This window comes from Mauremys reevesii, linkage group 2, assembly GCF_016161935.1.
Source record: "Mauremys reevesii isolate NIE-2019 linkage group 2, ASM1616193v1, whole genome shotgun sequence".
NCBI classification, from domain to species: domain Eukaryota; kingdom Metazoa; phylum Chordata; order Testudines; family Geoemydidae; genus Mauremys; species Mauremys reevesii.
In genome coordinates, this window is record NC_052624.1 from 280,706,533 (window position 1) to 280,725,510 (window position 18,978).

At 44.2% G+C, this 18,978-nt stretch overlaps 1 protein-coding gene across 20 annotated transcripts in view; it reads right to left on the reverse strand.

Annotated features, from left to right (window-relative positions):
• The window catches only part of TSNARE1 (t-SNARE domain containing 1), a 667,577-nt gene that overhangs the window by 605,494 nt on the left and 43,105 nt on the right, over positions 1-18,978 (reverse strand). Inside the window, exon 1 of one of the 20 annotated variants that reach the window (XM_039525393.1) lies at positions 16,027-16,197. The exons of the other annotated variants lie outside the window; for them this stretch is intronic. The gene's annotated coding sequence lies outside the window, so the exon portion shown is untranslated. Of the gene's footprint in view, positions 1-16,026; positions 16,198-18,978 lie in introns of those variants that run through there. 20 annotated transcript variants of the gene reach the window in all.

Below are 18,978 nucleotides of genomic sequence, written 5' to 3' on the forward strand. Positions count from 1 at the left end.
ATTCCAGTGAGGAATCATTACATTTGCTCTGATTACTTTTGGGAAGTGTACATGGTTGTAAGATGAAGCAACAGCTCACCTATTCACCACTACCCTGCAACTCTAGTATGATCCCATCCAGATTCCCAGAGCTGGGCCAGGAGGCACCTCAGGGCTTTTCAGAGCACAATGTGACAATTAATATAAGGAAAATTAAACACACCCAAAACATGATTTTAATACTCAGTTCTGATCCCAACATGGGAAGCAGATTAATCAAGAAGAGGACAGTAAAACATTTTCACTAATTGACAATTAAAAATAAAGTAACAGCCTGACTGCTATTCTCTCATAACCGAAGATGATAGAAGCACCATCCTCCCCAAATGGGAGGGGGGGGTTAATGCATTTCTTCATTAAAGTTTCCTCGTAGGCTGGTGGAGTGAGTCACCCTTCCCTGCTTCTCTGAAGGAAAAAGGGGGAGGGAAAGACTTACACAGCTTTACAAACACCTGTTTCGCCCAGGCTGTTCCAAAGCAAAAGGCTTTTATCCCAGGGCATCCCAGATAACGCGAAGCAGCCCCAAATGTCCAGGCCAGCACAGGGGCGCCCTAACCCTTCTTCCCCTTACTACAGAGGTGAAGAGTTCTCCCATGGCCTCAGAGCCTTGCTCCAGCCTCACACGCACAGCTGTACACCCAGCCCTCAGCATAACTCTGCCGAGGTGCTTTCCTCTGCAGAAGGAACATGGGGTTTGAGAGCAAAGATGAATGTTGCTCCTCTCCCCACCCCACCCCCTGCAGCGCTTTGGTGACAGACTCACTGGCTCATGAATACAGATGGGACTTTCTGTGCTCCAATCAAATATAATGAAGCGAGATCACATAAGCCATTATTATCAACAGCGCGAGTCATGTCATCTCTCTTCCCCACACACGGCTACGGACTCAGAGCAGGCTCTAACTCGGAGCATGCTGCACGGCTCCATGTGAGGAGCATGTGACTCTGAGGGCAGGGGAGAGCTCGCTCTTATTTCATAACTGGCTCTTCAAAGCCTTCCGGTCAGAAAAGGTCCCAGAGCCAAGCTGGCAGGCAGGTTCACACTTCTCGGGTTTGTCACAGTTAGCCCCTTTGCGGCCGATTCACTGAGGCGGTGGGGGTAAGACGACCCTGCAGGTCGATTCTGTGAAGACAAGAGGAAATATTTCCCTCTGGCAGATAAATGAGCAAGACAGACAATATGCTGTTGCCCTCAGCTTTCCAACACCTCCCCAGAGGCAGTAGTTTAAGGTCCTCTTCGCTTGTTTTATAAACTTGGAAGAACGAGGCAGCTCAGGAAATAACAACGGGACAGCATTTGACTCTTACAGAGGGATTTCATTTCAAACATGTCTTCAGCCCCAGCAGCCCTCCAAGGCAGGAAAGGAATATCATTCCCAACTAACAGACGGGAAAATCGAGGCAAAAGAGGTTAAACGCAACTTGCCCAAGGTCAAAAGGAGTTCACGTTAAACCTCACCAGTGGCCTGCCCTAGCTACTACAGCAGTGGAGCTCAAACTTTTCCAGTCCCCCCTCCCCATTGCCAGTAACAGACTCTGTCTGCAACCCGCCTCCATTACTGCACAGCCCAGACTTCCGCAAGCTGAAGGCGGAGTTGGGGGCGGATCTGGAGATGGGGGAGGAGCTGTGACTAGAGGCGGATCCCGGCTGGGGGTAAAGGGGAGCTGCAGCTGAGATCAGAGCTGGTCTGGGGATGGAGGGAATGAGGGCACAGCCAGGCTGGGGCCAGAGTGGAGCTAAGGCTGAGGCTGAAGCTGGTCTGGGGGCAGAGAGGGAGTGAGGGCGAAGCTGGGCCTGGAGGCAGAGCAATACTTGGGGCTGAATATAGGGCACTCCCTTCCCACCCTCCATGGGGGCTGTACCCGGCCCTGCCACATGCCCCCTTGAACATTCCTCTGCGCGCCCCCCAGTGAGAACCACTGTACTAGAGCATGCAGTCCCCTTCCCCAACTGCACATCCCTAATGGGAAGAGAGAGCAGCCTTTTCACCTGTAGGTTGCCCATGTGATTCCAACTTATGTTGTAGGGGCTGAAATTCGCTGTCATCTGGTGTCTCTGTGATGACCTAGAGGAAACCAGTTGGTGACCCAAGTCTGATAGCATCTGTGATGGGTTCAGTCACAGGATCCCCTTGGGACTGTCACCTGATGTGCTGAAATTACCTCTGAGCCTGTTTTCTCTGCCAGTTTGGGACACCAGAACCCTGCCTTGTTGAGCCAGACACACTAGCCTGCTGCAACACAGGTCCAGGGTCTGAGCCACGCCCACAAAACTGCAGACTGTCTCTAGCACCCAAACACCCAGATCCCAATGGGATCCAAACCCCAAATAAATCCATTTACCCTGTATAAAGCTTATACAGGGTAAATTCGTAAATTGTTCACCTTCTATATCACTGATAGAGAGAAATGCACAGCTGTTTGCTCCCCCAGATATTAATCAACAAAAGTGATTTTATTAAGTATAAAAAGTGGGATTTAAGTGGTTTCAAGTAACAACAGACAAAACAAAGTAAGTCACAAAGCAAAATAAAACAAAACGCAAGTCTAAGCCTAATACATTAAGAAATTGATTACAGGTAATATCTCACCCTCAAAGATGTCCAATGAACTTATTTCACAGACTAGACTCCTTCCTAGTCTGGGACCAATCCTTTCCCCTGGTACAGTCTTTGTTAGATCCAGCAGATCTCTCAGGTGGTAACCAGGGGTTCTCTCATGACTGGCAGCCTCCTTTGTCTTGCTCCACCCCCTTTTATAGCTTTGGCACAAGGCGGGACTCTTGTCTCTCTGGGTCCCCACCCCCTTCCTCTAAATGGAAAAGTACCAGATTTAAGATGGATTCCATTATCAGGTGACATCGTCACATGTCACTGTAAGACCCCCGCTAGTCTCCATCCCCCATGGGCTGGCCCGCATGTACACAGGAAAGCTTTCAAGTAACTAAGGCCATTTACAACTGATAGTTTCTGGTGCACCCTTAATGGCCTCCACTTAATATGTCTACATCAGAGATACAAGTTTATATCTTATTCTTCTAACTCCAGATATAGAAATAATACATGCAAACATATAGGATGAACACACTTAGTAGATTGCAAGCTTTCTAATGACACCATACAAGGGGTATTTAGCATAAAGTATATTCCAATTATGTCATGTTCATAAGCATACTTCCATTAAGCATATGGAGTGCAACGTCACAGCATCTGTTAGTGAAGTGTCTTTCTTGGCAGTCTCAGCATATAGGCATGGAGGATGAACTATCTTTTCTCCTGCCATCTCCATTCGGGTCAGTAGTGAGGCACATATTAGCAGGGCAGTGTGTGGCTCTCACAATGCCCATGCTGTATTGGTGCTCCTCCGACACAGAAGGGATATCAATCTCCAGGGCCATCAAGCCATAAGCTCTAAATTCACTGGCAAGCAAGTGCCATCTTTCACAGCTGAGGCAGCAGACAACATTGGAAACAAAAAAATTTGGCTTCAGAGTTGGGTTGTGCTGCTCCTCGGTGGTATGGCTTACCAGCATCTCTTGTGTTCTCCATCACCTCTGCTTTCGTATATAAAAAAACCCGGTCTCTAGCTATTATAGTTGTGAAGAAAACCTCATGCAAGTGAACCAAGTGTACCCAATGCACAGAGTCTGTGGAGAGCATTGAACAAACAACTCTGAGAGGGATGGGCTGCCCCCTGCATCTCAGTGAGGTGTTAACCCAATTGTCCAGTGCTGACAGTTAACGTTAACATTTAAATTATTTATTTCCTCCTTTAAGAAAGGGGCGGGGGGTCAAGCCTAGCGAAGGCCACAGACATGTTAAAGCCCTACTGAAGGGAGTTAGCTAAAGGAACAAGCAGGTATAATCATACTCTGAATATCTGCCCAATTTACTGAGAGAGGCGCCTCAGATGGGTGGAGCTTAATTTGTGGGCAGAGACTGGAACAGTACCACCATAGTACCACTACTGTCCCCAACTCTACTCCCCACATTTAATTTCTGGTTGGATTAAAGAGCTTGTGATCCAGAGAACAAAATTTCTTTGTTAACCTGCTGCAGGACAACTGTTACCCAGGGTTGAAAGGGAGGAGTCCAGCCACCAGGTGCCAAAAGCCTTCCAGATCTGCACAGGCAGGTGCAAAAAAGACGTTTACAAGGGACAGATATTCCATAAATAAAGGAAGGAGGCTTAAAAAGGCAAAGTATGGTCAATCTCTGTGCCCAGTCCCACTGAATCAGATACATTCCCAGGTGGAGAGAAAGGACATGTTTATGGTTAAGATACTGACTGGAACTCTGAAGATCTGGTTCATTCCTCACCTCTGCCACAGATTCCCTGCGTGACCTTGGACAAGTCATTTGACTGCTCTATGTCTCAGCTCCCCATCTGTAAAACAGGGATAACAATACTTCCCTTCTCCCCACTTTGCTTTGTTCAGTTAAACTGCAGGCTCTTTTTGTCACTCCCAGTATGTTCAGTGCTTAGCACAACAGGTCTCAACTGGGCCCCTTGGAGCAACTGGAATACAAAGAACAAGCTACATCCATCCTTGGTGCAACTCCACTGTTTCCCAGTGTTCCCAATGACATTACACCAGGGAAGAATTTGGCCCCCACCAATGGCGTTACACCAGGGAAGACTTTGGCCCTCTGCTTGTGTTTGATTTCGAGATGGCGCAGCAGGGCTGCGAGGCGGGGGTTGTTTGCAAACTGTTGCATGTTCACATTTCGTGCTGCACGTGTCAGTAATTTTCTCTCTCACTTAGAAGGGCGCACTTCACTTTTCTAAAACGTAGTAATTTATTCTATAGGGAACAACAGTGCAAACAAGTTTGTGTGCAAAAGTGAGAAACAAGCTTATGCCACATAAAACAGTAATAAAAACGGGATCCTGGGGGCCTAATTCACTTATGCCATGGATGTAACCAGAGCGCCAGCCCACCAATCCAATAACACAGCTGAAGCCTGGGTGATCTGATTTGAGGTCAGTTGCCAGCAGCGGTACTATATATTGTTTTTAAGTGGCCTCCTCAGCACTACACAAACACAGCCGTGATTTCTGAAAGAAGCAGGCAGTTTGCCTTTGACTATATCTGAAAAGTCGTGGGAAGAGCTTGTAGAACAGTAGCCCTATGAGAAGGCTGGAGAAAAACAAATGCAAAGATGCTTGGAGCCTGGTCATCATCATCCCTTAAGTCTAACCTGCATCTCCAATGAAATAATCAAAAAGCCTTCTACCATGTGCCAGTCCCTGCCCCAAAGAGCTTACAAAGGACAACAGATGAGACAATATTGATCAGAATATTGGTCACAGCATGCCAGCAGCCTAACCATTGTCATGTTTTTTGTAGGCATCCCGGCAAAGGAGAGTTTTAAGAAGGGAAGAAAGATAATGAGATAGTTTTGTGGGTGTTTACAGGGAGCTCCTTTGAAGCACATGGGACAGCAAGGGAGAAAATATAAAGGTCCTTGCTTGAAAACGTAACATCGGGGAAATAGAGGCTCACATGACAGGCTGCTCAGAGGCGAGGATCGACAGCTCAACAGTGGATGAAAGCTGGTAGGGAAAGGTGAGGATTGACTGGGAAAGGCCTTGGAAGGGAAGACGAGTGGCAAAAAAAACAACAAATGGATCTTTTAAAAATACTAGGGAATAAGCAGACGCAAACACAGCAGGTAGTCCCATAAAAAGGGACCGATACAGCAGCTGGTGATGATTTATACAGGGAAAGCAATACAAAGGGAAAAAAATTCCAGAAGCTCTAAGACATGGGTATAACAATGAAGTAGCATCAAGGTGGGGAGGATGGAGTAGCTATTTGCATTTGGACACTGTGTGTTATAAATGTGAATTAATTAGGTTAATATTAAGGAGGATAAACATCTGCATATTCCAAATGACTATATTTTCTCAGTTTATGTATGTTAATGGTGACAAAAATAAAATAATGGAAGAAACAGCCATCAGATGATAACTTTCGATCCCTATCAAGATCTGCACTGGCGCCCTAATGGTGGAAGGCTTCACATCCACTACCAGTCATAGGCAGCTCTTTCCCCCTCCAGCTTTCTTAAGGCAAAGGGAGAGCGGTGTGGAAAGTGGGAATGCTGAGATGAGGAAGAATTCCAGGTCACCCTTCAGGGAATCTCCCCAATACCAACCAGAAAAAAACATTTACAAATACGTTGCAGGACTTTTAGTCACGTCATGTTTAAAAAAAAGCCATTGTAGGAGACAAACAGACCATAAAAGATGCTGCCACTCACTCATTCCCTATTTAATTACTCCAGGTATCCCAGATACATCACTCACTCATGGTATCTTTTCCAAAACTGGAGTCTTTCAACTCCAAGCTGACAGCAGGAGGCGCTGCTTTCTGGAAATCGTGTACACAAAACAGTTACAGCAGAACCAATACACTGGAGAGTCAAATCCACTAGGGGACTTTTGTTTCTCAGCTCTTCAGGATACCTGTCTGTCTTTGTTTCTATAGTGCCATGCTCGTCTACAGTGATTCATAAATGATGAACTGCAATAATTAACCTTTGTGCAAATAAAGTTTGCCTGTGGTTCTGTTCTACTCAGTGGGGTTCAGAGCAGTAGCTGGAACAGAGGGGGTTAAATTAGGTTTATAATGATTAGGAAACTGCAAAATCAATTCTCTTTAGTGCAGCTCTCTTTCAGGGAACTCCCCTGTTGCTATTTTCCTTCAACAAGGGAAAAAAGAAAAAAAATACATGTATTAAGGCACTGCTGTTCTACTAGTCTGGCAAGAGAAAAAAGGGAACTATCACTGCATCTTCGTATAGACCCAGAACCTGTGGCTACTAGGAGTTTGGCTGATCAGACTGGGAAGGAGAGGAATTTTTGGAAACCAACAGACAATAGCCAACGAATACAGTGCAAGCACTAACACATACATGGTCAGGAACAATCTTGCACTGGCCAGAGATAGACTAGATAACCAAACAGGCCCCCTCCATCTCCAACAGGCAACCTTCCCATTCACCCAACCTCTGCAAGGCAAGTCACTCACCGCTAATAACAATATGGCCAAAAAAACCCGAGTGCCTAAAGTTAAAGCAATGAAACCCATATTTAGACAGCACTTTGGCCTGATTTTGACTATGATTGCCCAGTGAGTCTGAAAAAAAAAAAAAAAAAAAACCTCGCCCATTTTATGTAAGAACCTCACCCCCTTGAGCTTACGCATTATGCAGGGCAGGCAGGCGGAACGCCAGGCTTATGTTCCCTGTAAGCTGATACAGTCTCTGTGTCACACACACACACACACACACACACACACACACACACACACACACACACACACACACACACACACACACACACACACACACACACACACACACACACACACACACACACACACAGTTTCTGTGTGTCTCTTTCACACTCACCTCCCAACACACACTTGTATTATTGTTGTTACTTCTTGGTACTTCCTGCAATGCACATATAGTCTCTGTAATTTTATTCTTTCAAAGTGTATTTTAGTGTTTTGACTGGTCTATGCATTTCATAATTTTTATTTCTCTCTTACACTTAAATTTACTTCTTTGAGTTGTGAGTTCTAAAATGCCTAACCTGTCCTAACTGGATAACTTTTTAAAAATATATATATTATATCTAGGTTTTTTGTTTCTACTGGTGGTGCACATCTGCACATACCTTGGTGCACATAATAAAATTTATTCCGCACATGGATGGAAAAAATTAGAGGGAACATTGCCCCAGACATGGGGCTGGCAACCGCAGCCAGGAGCAGATCCCCAGGTGCGAGGCAGGCAGACGGGACCCCTGGTGCAGGGCAAGCAGCCAAGGCCGGGGCCAGGAGAGGAACCGGGTGGCGCTCCCTGCCCGCCCCCTGTAGGAGCTGGTCTGGGCTCCAGCCATGCCACCCCAAACATTTCTCCGTGCCCTCCTAGGGCGGCACACCCTACAGATTGAAAGCCTCTGATCTAGACATTTTTGCAACATCCTTCCATTCACTGCATTCTACATTAATAAATTCAGTGAGGTCCTTCCCACTATACTCAATACCTTGCCAGCTGTCATTCAAGTCTATCAACACCAGAAACCCGCTAGGATTAGTAACAATCACTTGTGTTTAACACTTTAATCTTATCCTGCTAATGAACTAGGTCAAGATGAAAATCTCAGTTTACATTATCAGCCATCATGATGTTAAGATAAACAAGCAGTGGATGAATCAAGTTGTTTCCAGTTACCTTTGGATCACAGGAAATGCCATACAGTATCTGAGTGGACCATCTACTCCAGTATCTCGTCAGACAGTGGACAGTACTATCTAATTCAGACGGCAGTACAAGAAACCCCGTCATGAACAACTATGGAAGAACTTTACTCTGGGGGAATTCTGCGCCAAAAAATAAAAAATTCTGTGCACATTTTAAAATTCCACAAAATTCTGCATATTTTATTTGTCAAAATAACACAATATAATCACGCCAGTTTCTATTATTTTTGTAATTTATTTCAAACTACCTATCACAAGTATATCTGTAACAAAACAGGACAAAAAAGACTCAAAATGTTTTTTTGACAAATAGATTCTTTACTAGGCATTTTAATACAGAACTCCGGCCTGGTCTACACTGGGGGGGGGGTGTCGAGGTAAGATACGCAATTTCAGCTATGGGAATACCGTAGCGGAAGTCGAAGTATCTTATTCCAACTTACCTCCTGTCCTCACTGCGCGGGATCGACGGCCGCGGCTCCCCCGCCGACTCCGCTACCACCGCTCGCTCCGGTGGAGTTCCGGAGTCGACGGGGAGCGTGTTCGGGGATCAATATATTGCGTCTAGATGAGACGCGATACATCAATCCCCGATACATCGATCGCTACCCGCCGATACGGCGGGTAGTCTGGACGTACCCTCAGAGTAATGATTCATTACAGAAACATATTTCCCGCACTGCTTATTGGGGGAGTCAGGGGTAACGGAGGAGCCAAGGGAGAGGGAAGTAACTGCTGGGCTGGATCCTGGGAGTGAACCTGGAGGGTTGTTGGGTTTGGGTGGGAGACGTATGGAACAGTTGGGGGGAAGGGGGGTGGATTGTTAGAGAGTTGGGGAGCCTCTACCATGCAGACCCTGGCTGACCTCATAGATTCATAGACTTCAAGGTCAGAAGGGACCATTATGATCATCTAGTCTGACCTCCTGCACAATGCAGGCCACAGAATCCCACCCACCCACCCCTAACCTATGTCTGAGTCACTGAAGTCCTCAAATTGTGTTCTGAAGACCTCAAGCTGCAGAGAATCCTCCAGCAAGTGACCCGTGCCCCATGCTGCAGAGGAAGGCGAAAAACCTCCAGGGCCTCTGCCCATCTGCCCTGGAGGAAAATTCCTTCCCGACCCCAAATATGGCGATCAGTTAAACCCTGAGCATGTGGGCAAGACTCACCAGCCAGCATCCAGGAAAGAATTCTCTGTAGTAACTCAGATCCCACCCCATCTAACATGCCATCACAGACCACTGGGCATACTTACCTGCTGATAACCAATGATTAATTGCTAAATTAATTGCCAAAATTAGGCTATCCCATCATACCATCCCCTCCATAAACTTATCAAGCTTAGTCTTAAAGCCAGATATGTCTTTTGCCCCCACTACTCCCCTTGGAAGGCTGTTCCAGAACTTCACTCCTCTAATGGTTAGAAACCTTCGTCTAATTTCAAGTCTAAACTTCCTAGTGTCCAGTTTATATCCATTTGTTCTTGTGTCCACATTGGTACTAAGCTTAATTCCTCTCCCTCCCTGATATTAATCCCTCTGATATATTTATAAAGAGCAATCATATCCCCCCTCAGCCTTCTTTTGGTTAGGCTAAACAAGCCAAGCTCTTTGAGTCTCCTTTCATAAGACAGGTTTTCCATTCCTCGGATCATCCTAGTAGCCCGTCTCTGAACCTCTAACCTCTCCTATTCAACAAGGCACATCTGTCAGCCAAACTGTGCTAGTCCTGAACATACAAATAAGTAAAAGACAGCCCCTAGAAACAAAGATTTCATTCTGCAGTTTATGAGAAGCAAAGAAAATATGTATCTATAGATTTTAAGACCATTAAAAAAAAAATCAAGACTTCTGCAGTGTGTGCACTAAGCTGAAAATTCATCAAACTTTCCAAATAAAGCTCTGTGCAACACTACTCATAATACTCAGGTATTAAGAATGCAGCTGTAATGATTTATTTATCTCACACAGCAGCAGGACTTCGCACAAAACCACAAGGGACCCAATGCAATGACAATCTTCTCCGTTAATTCAGGAACTATATTTTATTGAATACTTAAAATGTGGTTACATGCTAACAAAATGACATCACGCCATGAGGTTGTATAAATTATTCTCTCTCAGTATTTCCCTACCTGGGAGGCTGAATGAAGTGCTTTGAGATCCCTGAATAAAAGGCATGAGAGAAGTGCAAAGGATTCAAATACCAAGCTCTGGTTACAACTCAAAAGATTTTTTTTTTCCTAACTGTTAGATCTACAAACTCCATCTCCATGCAGCCTGGCCTTTTAAGCCTCACCTGCACCAAGGAAATTTTACAAACATTGCCCACCATTAACACTGGGTCAGCTCCACTGCTTTTAGCAATGATGCCTTCCTGTAGACAAGCTGTCCCATGCATTTTAAGCATCATGCCAATGAGATGAGCTCTGATAAAAACACTAGCGGATGCAAACCGCAGATAGCAACAGTGGAAATTTTTCGCAAGAATTCCCTTTTCCCTTAAATCATTACCAGTAGCAAAGATTTGAAGGCTGGAACTCAGCTGACAATTCTGTGAGTGACACATGAGCAAAACAGACTTCAGGTCACTCGCCCACAATGGTAGTGGCTCTGCACAGCTAACCAGTAGGAAAACATGTTTTTGTGTTGTGAAGCGAGCAGATGTGAGTCAAGTTACACTGAGTAAGGACTTACACCATTCTCTGACCACAGCTACAATCTGAAGAGGAAATAAACATGTACAAGTGAAATCATGATGCACTAACATATGCAGGATAACAGACATACGGCAAATCACCTATCATAAAAACCTGTTAGTGATTTTCAAAGCCGTCTAGGGGATTCAGGCACAGGGAGAGGTTTTCCAAGGCACAGATGGAGTTAGGTAACTAACTCTTATTTGTACCTCTGAATACATCCCCTATTATGGCACAAATTTCAGTGGAAGTTGGGCATCTACATCTCCTAGGTGGCTTTGGGGAAAACGTCACCATTTAGGTCTATACAAGTGAATACTGCAAGGTTGGAAAAAGCCAGAACACTATGAAGCAGGCAGACAGTTAATATAGTTTGAGGATAATAACTGGTCAGCCTATAGCAGAAGTCACCAAACTGTGGGGCATGCCCCCCTGATGGGGGCATGGATAAGAGTCTGGTGGGGGCACAGCTGGGCCCAGACAGCCCCCACAGGGGGCCGGGAGGCAGTGCCACCCAGCCCTGCTCCGCGTCCAGCTCTGCTCTGGCCCCACCCCCAGATTCGGTCCTTGACTGCGGCTCCATTCCCAACCCCAGCCACACTCCAGCCCAGCCCTGCCCCCTCACCCAGCTGCGGCCCCAATCTCAGCACCCTTTACCCCTGTTCACAGCCCCTGCACCCCAGGAGCCGCGGCCCCACTCCCAGTGGCACAGGGGGAGCAGAGAGGGGCAAGGGGGAACATGACTCTGAAAAGTTTGGGGACCACTGGCCTATCACATCTTCCATCAGAGGAACTGTGAGTAGCTTCTGAGTAATGTTGAACGCCCTTGTGAAGCAGGTAAGCACTATTTACATTTTACAGGTGAAGAAACTGAGACTAGAGTTACATGACTTGATCAAGGTCAAAGCCAAAGTCAGAATCAAAGCTGGGATTAGAATCCAAGTTCCTTACGCAGGCTCATGCTTTCAAAAGGCCTGGCACAAGGTTCCACACAAGAGGCTACTAAAAAAGTTAAGTAGTTATGGGGCAAGAGGCAAAGTATTATCATGGACAAAACCTGGCTCAGAGACAGAAAGCGAAAAGTAGGATTAAATGGTCAATTGTCATCATCGCAAAATATCAACAGCATGGGTCTGTTCTAGGTCCCGTGTTGTTTAATGTATTTATTAATGAACCGGAGATGGGGGAGAGTAGTGAGATAGCAAAATTTGCAGATGACGAAGTTATTTAGATTAGTCAGGACCTGAAAAGACAGTGAGGGATTTCAGAGAGACCTAAACAAGCTAGGAGAATGGGCAACATAATGGCAAAAAAATTCACTGTCAATAAATGCAAAGTGCTGCACCTGGGCGTGGAAGGGAACAAATCACTTCTACTCCTTATAGGGTCTAAATTAAACTTAAGAAAGGGACCTAGGCGTCACTATAGGCAACTCATAGAAAGACCTCTGCCGAACATGTATGTGCTGTCAAGATGTTTGATGCACTAGGAATGAGACTGTGAATAATGCAGAGAATATTCTAATGCCTTTATATAAATCAATGGGGTGGCCTCAGCTGGAATACTGTGTGCAGTACATGTCACCCCACCTCAAAAAGGATATTGCAGAACTAGGGGAGTGAGGGGTCCAGAGAAGAGTGGTAGGAATGGTCAAGGGTCTGGGGAAAAAAAACTCCGATGAAGAGAGATTGAAAACATTAGGATTGTTATCTTAGAGAGAAGATGATCGAGGGGGGACATGATAGAAGTCTAATAAGACAAGAACAAGGGAACACTCAATTTAATTAAAAGGTGAGAAAATCAAAACCGATAAAAGGAAATACTTTTTCACACAACTGTTATTAAACTGTGGAACTCAATGCCACAGGACACTGTTGAAACCAAGACCTTAACAGGATTCAAAACGGGACTGGACTGTTCCATCTACTTAAAGAATATCCAGAATTATAATTAATTGTAACAAATTTTGGAAGGAATATTAAACCTTGTGTTTCAGGACTCAAGCCAGTTATCAACTATTAGAGAGGTGAATGAGACCTAATGTGGACAGCAGATTATCCCTCACCTACCTACAGTGGGATTCTTGCATCTTCTTCTGAAGCATCTAGTGCTGGCCCCTGCCAGAGACAGGATACTGGACTAGATGGACCTTGGGTCTGATCCAGTCTGACAATTCCTACGTCCTTATAATTACAAACCTCACTGTACCACACAGAGAAAGTAAGATGCCAATCCGCTCTTAATCACTCTATGTAACTACAATTCTATATTTTATTAAAATGACAATGTTTTGTACTTGAGACATTTGCCCAGATGATTTGTTAAGTACATATCTTTAGGCTTGGCAGAATCTGACTTTTTTTATAATTTTGATAGATATTGATGTTTATTTTTAACCTTTTTTTTATTTTTATTAATTTAAATTTTCACAGTTCCAGGAAATTATGGAGAGAGATCAGACAAAAATTATTTAATGACAGTAAACACTGAGATTCAAAAAGTTGAAGCTTAACTGTTAAAACAAAAATTGTCAACATCACATCAAAATATACAAAGTAAATATCCTTAAATCAAATGCTAATAAGTTCTCAAGCAGTTCTTACTTTACCTATCTATAAATTTCAATTACAGTCAGTGTGTGTGTGTGTGTACGGTGAAATCGACATTTACTGACATTTACCGATAAAAATCCAATCCTTCCTAGACTACAGATACTAAATAAGTATTGAGACTGAGGAATACAAAGTTAGGCTGCACATTTGAGTTACTCTTGCCTGCATTATCAATTCAATGCTTTTTTTTAAAAAAAAAAAAGCTGTCATGTTCTCTGCTAGCAAACTTAGGTGGGATGGAGTAAGTGGTTATTACAGGCAAAAGTCTGTGTAGCTGCTGATGTACTTGAGACGGGAGTAAAAACGTAATTTACATCAGATAGGAAATTCTGCCTCTCCATACCTCTCGACAATTCACTAATTTTCATAACATTTCAAGTTGCCTTTCTGCAAACTTATCTTTTACCGTTCTGGTGAAACAACTAAGTGACGGTAAATTCTTGTGGATTGGTAAATGTCACAAGCACAGTTCAGCTGTTCTTGGAATATTCTTTCATAAACATTTAAAAGGACAATTAATCAAATGCACTGCTATGTGCTAAAGGTCTGATGCTGAGCCTGGTCTGTGTAACAGAATGCCCTGCCAGTTGCATGCTCATTCCACCATTATGGAGGCAGTTTACAATTTATTTTCAGGCTTTGTGTTAAAAAAATAATGTTCAGCTTCTTATAGCACGGCTGCCTCCAGGCTGATATGAAACAGGGTTTTTTTGTTTGTTTTGTTTTGTTCTTTTTCACCCTGTCCCAGCCTCCAAAATGCAGAGAGGAAATTGGATCACAACATCCATCCAACAGATAATTTGGGGCATTCTGTTACACAGACCAGATTCAGCAGCAGACCTCTAGCACATGGCACTGCATTTGATTAATTGTTCTTTTAAATGTTTATGAAGGAATCTTACAAGAACAGCTGAACTGTGCTTGTGACATTTACCAAACCACAAGAATTTACAGTCGCTTAGTTGTTTCACCAGAACTGAAAAAGATAAGCATGCAAAAAGGAAACTTGAAATGTTACAAACATTAGTGAATTGTCGGGAGGTACGGAGTGGTAGAATTTCCTCATTTCTTCTGCAACTGGCAGGCATGGCGAAGGACATACCCTGCTCATTTCCCATTCCAGAATATGGCAGCAGATGTTGGAAGTGGTTGGACTTCAGTCATTAGCTGAAGTTAACCAATAACTGCTTTCTCCTCCCATCCAGCTAGTCCCAATAGCTGATGAGCTCCTTCCAGTCACTGCAGGTGATGTGGAAATAGCAAAGCTTAAAAAAGATTTTTATAGAGAGAGAGAGAGAGAGAGAGAGAGACTCAATGACCAGAGCTAATTTTATTTGATAGAGCCAAGCCCCAGATCCATTTCCTCTACTGCATCCAAACCCGTCAAAGATGTTAATGACAGTCACGCAAACATATCTTGCCGGTATGGCCTTTAAGAGCTTGGGCCTTTACCATTAACTGAAGTGCAAACCTCAGAGGTTGGAAGAACACACTGTGCAGGGAATTAGTAATATAATACGTAATCATTCACCTCTAGGTCATCAATTCATGTCCATCCCCGATCAGGAGACTAAACGCAGTTCAATGTCTGGTGATGACAAGTGTACAGTTAGCATCAGTCATGTCCAGATCACACATGTCATCATTGCAATCATCACTAACTGGCACCTTTGTCGAAATTCTCGTCAAAGGCCAAGGGAAAGAATGGGCATGAAAACTCTCACTCTAGAGATGGTCTTTCCAGGCTGGGGTTGGAGCACATTGTATGAGCAGCGCGAGGCATCTTTCCCATGTTGAGGTAACTTTCTACGATGTTCCTATTCTGTGAATACAACTGGTCAAAAAGTTTTGAATTTTCCAACAACAAAAGATTCAGAATTCCCCTGTTCCCATTCTTCGAGCAGTGCTAGCTCTAGATTTCAGCCTTGAAGAATGACCATCTGGGACCTTCTTTCAGCACTAAATTAACTTGTATGAAAAGACCCATAATTTACTACAGTATGTACTGCTAACACAACCACTGAGAACATTGCTAGAGCACTGCATTCCATTTAGACTACCAGGTTGTAATAAAGATATCGATAAACTGAAGACAATAGAAAGGCACCAACAATACATATATATATTTTTTTACAATGTCACTTGCTTAAAAGGGAGCTAATCACATGATATTTAGGTTCCCTTCAGACCAGCTTTCAGTCTAGAACAGAGAACGTGCTGGTCTCAGAAGTTGATGACCTCCTTCCAGTAATGTGCAAAGGTCAGATTCTGGAGTCCTGGGGATAATCATCTGAACATGAGCTTCCAGTGCAACACTGTGGCCAAAAGAGCTAATGTGATCCTGGGATCTATAAACAGGAGAATACTACGTAAGAACAGGGAAGGCATATTGATTACCTCTGCATTTACTTCTGGTGCAACGAGTCCTGGAATACTGTGTTCAGTCCTGGTGTCCACAATTCAAGAAGGATGTTGATATATCAGAGAGGGTTCAGAGAAGAGCCACAAGAATCATTAGAGGATTAAAAAACATGCCCTATAGTTAGACTCCAGGAACAAATATTTGACAGCGAGTTCTTCAACCTAGCAGAGAAAGGCATAACACAATCAAGGGGCTGGAAGCTGAAGCTAGACAAATTCACAGACTGGAAATAAGGCATGAATGTTTTAACAGTAAGGGTAATTAACCATTGAAACAATAAAAGATAATTTCTATTTGAACTAGAGAATAAATCAGAGAAGTCCTATGGTCTGTGCTATACAGGAGGTCAGACTAGATGATCACACTGGCCCCCTCTGGCCTTATAATCTCTGAATCTCTAAGTGGATTCTTTTAGACACATCAACTGCCCTTGATACTGTCGGCTATGAGGTTTTGTTAAAGTCCCTGCAAATCTTGAATTGGAAGAGATCACTTAGTTTACTCTTTCCTCCTGAAGCTAGAGGGTAGCATTGGTCAAGTACTCATAAGCCTTGAGGGATCTAGTGCCAAGAAATGCATAGGGATCTATTTTGTCAAACAGGGAGGCAAAGTGGATGAGGGGCTGCAGGTAGAACATGAGATTATCTGTGCTTGGCTGCCATTAGTAAACAGATGACATACAACTCTGTCAGTGGCCTAGACCGTGCAGTGTCTTCGCTGTCCCCGCTGTGATCAGGACTGGAGTATTTCACACTGTAGTCCAAGACGAGAGCAAAAAGCTCTCAACAAATTCAATTCAAACAAGGAGTTCAGAGAGGAACTCATGTATCTCTAAAACAAAGATGATCATGCCACCTGGTAACGGTGGTACTTGGTCACATCTGGTCTCTGTAACTCCACTTGGTGATGTCAACAATGTTTCATTTAACGTAGCTAGTAGGTGGAACCACACAGATGGGCAATTGAAGAAAGCAATCTTGGAAACTCCAAGGATCAGCATCCCCAAAATGTTCTTCCTAGTGCTCTTATAGCACCTCTTCATACCACATGTAGGTTACAACAATCTGACTCGGTCAACCCCTTCAGCGTTTATTGGCAGACTACAGTTTTCTAAGCAAGAACTGTTTAGCTGATGTATTTAGATTTCCTGCCATGCAGCAGTACTGAATACATGAACAAAAAGAGAGGTTCTGGTGAGCCTTAATTATGTTCAGGGGGTGTGCTTTAAATTATGAATAGACCACTATCTGAGTTTGGAAGAGAAAACAGACCTTGCCAGCATTGCTGAGAATTGGGTTTACTTGTTTTCTTAAAAAAACACGCTTATTCATAAATGTTCTTAGTACTTTGAAGTGCAAACCATCTTTAACTACAAAAGCCAATACAGCAATTTATCCAAACCAAAAGGGAGAGGAGACACCTCTGCTCAGTCACTGATCCCATCCACAAACACACTCAAGCTGCTCCCAACACCCCCAAAATCCTGAGATTGAGAGAGACATTCCAGCATGCCCTGAATGTCAACAGATCTGGGTTATTTTGCACCAAGAGGTGTGGGAAAGCCCCTTCACGGAATACATCTTGCCAGCAGCTCCCTCCCACTTAAAATAAGAGATCTCCAGCTGATGCAAACCAAGAAAGGCATCAACACGAGCCAGAAAGAAGAAAACAGGTGGCAGAAGAGCAGTCCCGCTTCTCACCCCAGGCACCACTGCAAAAGAATCCTCTCACCACATAAAAAAAACAAACTTGCCATCCCTGCGTCATTCCTCAGAGTCCTTTAAGGCTTTTTGCTGCTCTTCAGTGAATTGTCTGACTTGTTTTTGGTATTGACAGCCCAAGAACTGTACACTGTCTTTCAAGTGTGGTCGCACCAGAGCTGTACAACAAAAAAGACCACCAGCTCCTTGGTTCTCATAACAATGCATCTCCATGTAAAAGCATCTGGAGAAAGGTAATGATTCCAATAAAGCAACCACATTAAGGGAGGATACAACCATATACGTATTTAATTTAGTCCCCAATGCACCTCAGCCCCTCTATTCTCTACATATGGCACATTATAGTCTAGAGTCTCCTGCGGGTTGTAATACTTTGGTCGCATTTCGGTTGTTGGGTTAGTGTGCAGGTGCTGGGTGGTGAGATATACAGAAGGTCAGACAAGATGATTTATTGGTCCCTTCTGGCTTGAACTCTATGACATTTTAGAAGGATCCAAAGATATTTAACCCCAACCATAGTTCCATCATTTCAGAGCCTGTAAATACTTTACTGTTCACTTGCCCACTAGCTGATACCTGAGAATCCATCGCCCCCTCCCTTTCTAGAGGTAACACCATGTCTGCTGAACTACAACATTAAATACCCAAATGCAACATGAAAAAAAGCCAATCACATTTTCAGCCCTCATGCAGATTCATAAGAACAAGCTGTGTCATCAGCACTGCGCCTCCATGCAAAACCCCAGAGGCCAGCACATCTCTCCATAAAAAAAACTTCTCTGTGTTTGAGATACTGGACTACATGGTAAAAGAGTCTGCTCCTTTGGTTTCTAGTTTTATCTAAGAACTTGGCTCCAAGAGCTCCCAGAACTTCCATTGAGGGTTACAGGTTGTTACATTATTAATTTAATGGTGACATAAGAAAGAGGCTTTGAGACTAACCCTTTGGTGACTATTATTGTCCAACAGAAAGACTCTGTACTCGCATCCTCCTTGACTCCCACTGAAGTCAGTGCAACCAGGGGGTTGCCTGTGATAGCAGCAGATGGGACTCAATGACCAGGGCCAGCTCTAGGCATTTCGCCGCCACAAGCACGGCAGGCAGGCTGCATACGGCGGCTTGCCTGCGGGAGGTCCATTGGTCCTGCGGCTTTGGTGGACCTCCTGCAGCCATGCCTGCGGGAGGTCCAGAAGCCGCGGGACCAG